The sequence below is a fragment of the Rhinolophus ferrumequinum genome, chromosome 5, assembly GCF_004115265.2.
Source record: "Rhinolophus ferrumequinum isolate MPI-CBG mRhiFer1 chromosome 5, mRhiFer1_v1.p, whole genome shotgun sequence".
Classification (NCBI taxonomy): Eukaryota; Metazoa; Chordata; class Mammalia; order Chiroptera; family Rhinolophidae; genus Rhinolophus; species Rhinolophus ferrumequinum.
The window spans coordinates 87,302,025-87,308,024 of record NC_046288.1 but is presented as its reverse complement, the minus strand read 5'-3'; the positions used below and the strand labels follow the sequence as shown (position 1 = coordinate 87,308,024).

Below are 6,000 nucleotides of genomic sequence, written 5' to 3'. Positions count from 1 at the left end.
GTATCAAAAAAGATTAGCAACATCAGTGCAACAAGTTCGCGAACTTACTTAATTGTCCGAACTCATACACCAATGCCAAAACATCACTGAAAACAGAAGTGACTTCAGTAAGTCAGAGGTTCATTTCTCTCTCCCGTGGCCAGACCAGGGCTGGCCTGAGCGCCCTCCATCAGCAGAAACCCAGGTGCCTGTCTGTCTGCTCCACCTCCGTGCACACAGCTTCCTGCCCCAAGGTCGCCTCATGATTCAAATGGCTGCCAGAGCCCCAGCCATCACACCTCTGTTCAGGAAGCAGGAAAGAAGAAATGCAAAGGACAAGGGGGGCTTTTCCCAGGTGAGTCAGCAATTGTTTTCCATTTATAATTTTATTTTCAATTACAGTTGACATTCAATATTATATTAGCTTCAGGTGTACAGCGTAGTGGTTAGACATTTACATAATTTACGAAGTGATGCACTGATTAGTCCCCACCTGACACCACACAGTTACCACAATATTACTGACCGCATTTCGTGCTGTACTTTGCGAGTTAGCTACTTTAAGATGCATTCGCAAAAGTTCTGCTCAAAACTTTTACTCTCATCTCATCGGCCAGAACTTAGTCCAATGGCCACGCCAGCTGCAGGAAGATTGGGAAAGGGAGGACATCTTGCTGGGCCCAGATAAGCGAGAGCCCCAGCAGCTTGGGGTGGGGGGCTCTGTGGGGCAGGTCTGCCCCACACAACAGAGTGAGGACAGGGGCCCTGCCCACGACACAGAGCCAGCCCCTCCCTGCCACCGGGCAGACGCCAGCGCCCTCTCTCCCTGGTGTTCCCAAGGCCCTGCCCTGTCCAGCTTGAAGACGCCAGCGCAGGTCAGCAGGGACCAGCAGGGCACAGACTGAGGCGAGCACCTGGTCTTGCACCATCCCTGTCACCATGTCCAGGAGCGATGTCCGTCCCACCCTGTGGCTTGGTGCCCTGGCCGTGAGCTCAGGACACAAGCCCAGCCTCAGGTTGCACTGTCCAGCCGTGTGATGGTCGGAGCTCAGACATGGGCTGCAGATGGACCAGGCTCGAGTGGCCCCTTCAGCGGGAGGACTCCTTCTCGGCCCTCGGGCTCCCAGCTGGGCCCTCCAAGGCGTGGTGCCCTACCACCTCCTTCTGTTGGGCCTCCCCCTGCCCCACCAAGCCCACGGGGCGCCCTCTGCCTCACTCTGGCCTGGTCCAGCTGCCAGCCCTCTGGGTCTCCACTGGTGGGCACTGCATTCCGCAATCAGGTCTGAGGTCAGCAGGCAGGGAGGGCAGGCAGATCAGCACCAGCCGGAAGCAGAGGCCAGGTGGGGGCCCGGACAGGACTTCATGATCTGCCGCTCAGCCTAAACAAAGAGGGGTACCATGTTATCCCATGGCACCGGTGGGGAAACCGAGGCATGGACACACAGCTGCACAGGCTCCCACGCTGGTCACCAGCCTGACATCCTGTCCCCACACCGAGTTCATGGGGCAAGGCACATCCCACCCTCGGAGCTGGCCATGACCAGGCCCCGGGCGCCCCCTCCCGAGGATGGGGACACACAGCTGCAGGCAGGCCCCTGACTCTACCGCCACGGCTCCCGGGACCGGCCATAGCTCTGCTGGAAGTGAGGCAGCTGATCCCTGCTGGTCAGCCGTCTCCCTGCGACAAGGCCCCCTCCCGCCCCTTCCCTGGAGGGGCTACTAATTCCCCACCAGGGACAGTGGCCATGAGGTTGGGCCACGGCCTCGGGAAACACAGGCCCGGGCTCGCTCTTGCTTTGCTGGTGGTGGCTCTGTCCCAACGGCCACCAGCAGACTGATTTTGGGAGTCCACAGGGTCACCCACCTTCCCTAGTGCCAGAGGCCTGGCCGGCCCCTCCCGAGGCGGGTGGCGGCTGCACCGGTGACCTTGTGATAACCCGAGTGCCATCCGTCAGCGGCCGGCCGCCAGGCTCCGGAACACTGCGGCAGCTCATCTGAATTCAAATTACCCCGAGAGACGCACGGCGGTGCCAGCCATAACTCAGCGCGGTGAGGAGGAGCACGGTCCGCCTGCAGATTGGACATCACCATACATTCCTGGGCGCCGGACAGGGTTGCTAATGAAAATATCAATCAAAAACTCCGCTGACTTAATGGTCAATTGAAATTAATTAATTGGGGAGGAGAAAAAAGTCGAGGGGGGCAGCGTTGACGGGCTCCGTCTCTGGCGGGCGGCGAGGAGCTCCGTGTCCCGCTGGGCAAAGCCCCCGCCCTGGAGATATGGCATCCCCTCCTCCTGGACCCCCAGGACGCCCGAGGGGCCGGGCCAGCACCCACCTGGGAAGCGGTGGGACACGCGGCCTCCCGGCCTCAGCAGGTCCCTGCCAGCTGTGGGCGGCCTGAGTGTGTGGCTTTGCCATCTGCAGGGACAGCTGGTCACCTCCTGCGAGGGCCCCCTCCCAGCGCTGAGACAGGGCTGGGTAAGGCCGGCAGGGTGAGGTTGGGTGGGCCGCCCTCAGCTCAGGTCTCCTCCCAGATGCCTCCCACCCCGCCGGGTCTGTGAAAGGGGAGGGCAGCATCCAACACCCAGGACACTGCAGGATGCAGCCCAGGGTCACAGCAGGGCTCATGCAGTGATGCCAAGGTCAGGCACCCAAGGTCCCTGGGGAGCAGGGGTGGATCCCCAGAATGCTGGAGCCCGAGGGTGTCCAGTGTCCCTTTTAGCCATGTGGTTGGGGGAAAAGCTCCCACAGGCCCCAGGTGACAGGACAGCAGGGCTCAAACGGGACAAGAAGGACACGAGCTCGAGAGGCAGTGACACAGCCCGTCTGAGCCCCACATGTGACAACCCAGGAGTGGCTGGCAAGCCACCAGCTACCAGAGAGGGGTCAGGTGGAAGCAGGATTCCCGGCAAACCTCGAGGAAGGCCCCTTCCGTCCAGCTGCGCCACCATTCATGTCACATGACGTGGAAACTCCTCCCCGGGCCTCACCCAGTGTCCCTCTGGATGGAACCACTCAGAGATCGCCCATGACCTGAAGAGGCACCGAACGCCCAGTGTCCAGCCAGTGCGGTCAGTGCCGGTGGGGCCGGCTGGAGCCTCGTGTCCAGGCAGCGTGGAGGTTGACTTTGCCCCCTCCCACCCCTGCCCCCACCCCCAAGACAGGACCTCTTCAGCCACAGCCCTGGCAGGTGCCCTGCAGTGTGTCCCCGCTCACTGACCCTGGGCTTGGCCGTGAGGGTGGCCTTGCCTCTTGCACTGTCTGCACACGCAGGGAGCCTGCTGGCCCCAGGCTGGCCATACCCTGACCTCACGAGCTGTCACCAGCGCTGAGGTCACACGGCAGCCTCCCCACAGAACCTGGCTGACACAACACAGGTTCCCTAGGCATGCGCCAGGGGAGACTGCCTGGGCTCAAAGGCCCAAACGCAAATCCCGCCCGGGGTCCAGGGCGGGGCAGGGCCCATCCCAGCCTCCAAAACCCACACAGGACGGCCTGGCCTGGCTGAGCTGAGCACAGGCTCACCCATCAATTCACGTGCACCCCACGGAGGCCCGGGGGGGCTGCAGGGTGAACGAGGTGGCAGGTAACAGGCCCAGGGGCAGCTCCCCGTCCCCCGTCCCGTCCCCAAATCCTGCAGCCTAATCGGGATGTGCGCAGCCCCAGCTTGGAGCCAAGTCCCCAGACCTTCATTGTTCATCAGACTAATCGGAACCGGCACCTACATGAACGGGGCCCTCAGCCCTCAGGCTCTGGAGTCCCAAGTGTAACTGACAGCGTCCAGTGACGAGGGGTGGAGAATGCCACTGCCAGCTGGGGCCACACACAGCCCCACAGGGCAGGGGGAGAGGTGGCATGGGTCAAGAGCTCCACACCTGTACAGACCCACCAACACGGCCACTCGGCCCAGGAGCCACCGGGCAGCCCCACTGCAGGGTGGGGAATCAGGCCCCACGCCCACCAGCCTGAGGAAAGGGCTTGGTCCTGGAGCAACCAACCTTGAGCGTCCGCCCCTGGCCCCCAGGTGCAGCTGTGCTGGCCCCACCCTGCTCCCCGAACCCCAGGCTCAGGACAAGCCCCTAGACGGCTGGGCCTCTGGGTGGGGACTTCTCTTCCCCGACCTCGTCCCCCCAGGATGCCCAGCACTCTTCTGGTGACAGCACCTGGATCCCTCCCCGGACCCAGCCCTGGCTGGGAAGCGGAAGGAGACACCAGAGGGCACTGGGGTGGGTGGGCCTGAGGGGTGGACCCCATCACCACCGCAGCTCAGGCCCCCAGCCGACCTACGGGCAGGCAGGCGGGCTGACAAGGCAGCCACCCCAGGGGCGATCTTTGCTGCCACCCAGCGGCCTCCAGGGGCAGCGCGGGCGGAGCTGTCCCCACTGCAGGCCGCTTCTAGGAAATGTCCAAACGAGGCACATCCACAGGAGCAGAGCCGACTGGTGGCTGCGGGGCTCAGATGGGACGATGGACAAGGGTGGGGGTTTTTGGGGCGATGAAGCACAATGTCTTGGAACTAGATGGAGGTGGTGGTTACATAACCCTGTCAATGTACCAAATGACCCTTTAAGTGGTGACATGTAGATTATGTAAATGTCACCTTGAAAACGTTTTAGAAAGACAGGTAGTTTGGATGTGTAGTGATATGTAGCAGTAACACCCAAATCAGTAAACGTCTTACTCTAACAACAGAAAAGATGCTTCCAATAAATTATAACACTTCAAAAATAACAATAACGGAGAGAGCATGGCCTCAACCCCGGCCGTGGCTGCCGGGTCACGGGGCCCTGCCCCCTCCGCTCACTCTCTGCGCCCCCTGCTGGCTGTGCCCCAGGCCCCGCAGCGCACAGCCAGTCCCCAGGGTCTCGTACTGGCAGTGGCAGGGCCAGCGTTCCTACAGGCACCTAAGACACGCTGTCAGCCTCTGCCGGTCCGGGGACAGTGCCATGGGGTCTCACCACGTGGCATCGTGGGGAGCTCATCAGGGAGGGGCCGCAGCACATGGCACCTCAACTGAAGGGGTGCTACCCACAGAGGAAGGCTCTGTGTCCAGGGCGGTGCAGGTGGCCTGAGACACCCGTGACCCCACTTCCTGGTGCTGGTGCTGGCGCCGAGTGTGGGCTGCACCCGGTGGCTCACTTCCAGTGAACGGAAAGTGGCAGAGGAGACAGGTGTCACTTCCAAGGTGGAGCTCCACAGAAGAGGCTTTGGTCGTCGGTGCACCTCGCGTACTGGTGACCCCTCGAGTGAGCTGCTGCCGTGGGTGAGCTCCTGTGGAGAAGCCCATGTGGCAAAGAGCCGAGGGTGACCCCAGAGCAAACGTGTGACGCAGAGGGCAAGGAAGGCCGTCCAAGTGCAAAACACGTGGGGACACCAAACGGCCAGTGACAGCACACGACAAGAGTAATGTCCTGTGGGGTTGAGGAAACAAACCTGCCCGGTACACAACAGGACAGTAAAACCAAGAGGGGAGTGGCCGGAATCATAGTGACCCCAGGTCTGTCCCTCCCTCCCCCTGGTCTGTCCAGGGGAGGGTAGAGACCTGGATGAGCTTTAGACTTTGTAAGGCAAAGAAAGGTCCTCATTAAAATTTCCAGGGTGCCACGTACGGAACAGAAACAGAATATACAGCCTCACAAATAGAAGGAGACCAAAGGGACAGCACCATGTGACATAAATAGCTACCAGGCCTGAAAACGCAGTAAATGCTCCAGGTGCCAGATGGAGGTGGGATTCAGAAAACTGCCCCAGTCTGTTCACCAAACACATGAGGCTACAGAGAGATATCACATCAGAGAACATAAACGACATGCCTGGTGACCTGCATTTCTGCTAAGAGCGCAGAGGACATGGAAGCCACTGCTCGGGCGCCCTGACCAAAGTCCTGCTCTGCTACGGAGCCGGGAAGACACAGCATGCAGGGGCTCCTCAGGGAACCGAGTTCTGGAGCGAGATGAGGTTTCCCAGACTGCGGAGCTCATGAGCAGGTTCCACAGCAGGTGGGCACCTGGCGCCCCCA

General features: G+C 61.1%; 1 protein-coding gene across 4 annotated transcripts in view; it reads right to left on the bottom strand.

Annotated features, from left to right (window-relative positions):
* Positions 1–414: 414 nt before the first annotated feature.
* The window catches only part of FAM53A (family with sequence similarity 53 member A), a 37,558-nt gene continuing 31,972 nt past the window's right edge, over positions 415–6,000 (bottom strand). Inside the window, exons 6-9 of one of the 4 annotated variants that reach the window (XR_004422994.1) lie at positions 2,896–3,014; positions 2,317–2,455; positions 1,844–2,096; positions 415–1,358 (exon numbers count right to left, since the gene is read on the bottom strand). The gene's annotated coding sequence lies outside the window, so the exon portion shown is untranslated. Of the gene's footprint in view, positions 1,359–1,843; positions 2,097–2,316; positions 3,015–6,000 lie in introns of all 4 variants that reach the window. The other 3 variants (XR_004422996.1, XR_004422993.1, XR_004422995.1) reach the window with 3 other exon arrangements.